This window comes from Monopterus albus, unplaced genomic scaffold (assembly GCF_001952655.1).
Source record: "Monopterus albus unplaced genomic scaffold, M_albus_1.0 scaffold111.1, whole genome shotgun sequence".
Classification (NCBI taxonomy): Eukaryota; Metazoa; Chordata; class Actinopteri; order Synbranchiformes; family Synbranchidae; genus Monopterus; species Monopterus albus.
Genome location: NW_018127991.1, coordinates 2,629,124 through 2,629,860, shown reverse-complemented (window position 1 = coordinate 2,629,860; position 737 = coordinate 2,629,124).

Genomic DNA, 737 nt, shown 5'->3' with positions numbered 1-737 from the left:
GCCGGGGGTGGCTCCCCCCCCCCGGACCCCGTTCAGGGACTCAGCGGTAGAAAATGAATGAATGAATGAATGAAGATTCCCACTTGGGGGAAGAACACTCTGGATTATGTTTACAGTAACATATGTGGTGCATACAGGGCCACACCCCGCCCACACCTTGGACGCTCAGACCACATTTCTTTGTTCCTGTATCCATCTTACAGACAAAAACTGAAACAAACAAACCCTGTCACCAAACAAATTAAACTCTAGACCCCGGAGACTGAAGTCATCCTGCAGGACTGTTTCGCCCAGACAGACTGGGATGTGTTTAAAGCTGCAGCCGCCTCAGAGGACTTTTCTGAGAGCGTACAGGAAAATGCTGAGTATGTGACCGGATACATTAGTACCTGTATTGACAACATTGTGCCCACCATACAAGTCAGGAGGTTCCCCAACCAGAAGCCCTGGATAAACAGTCAGGTATGCTACATGCTGTGTGCTCGCTCTCATGCATTCAGATCAGGTGATGAGATGGAGTACAAAGCTGCGAAGTACAGACTGAGGAAAGCATCACAGCGGCCAAGAGGCAGTACAGAGAGAAGCTGAATGGCTGACTCCGGACAGATGTGGCAAGGCCTGCAGCACATCACAGACTACAGGACCACCACCAGCATCATCAGCTCCACAGACAGCCTGCCAGATGTCCTCAACACCTTTTACACCCGCTTTGAGACCTCCAGCCACAGCACAGCACT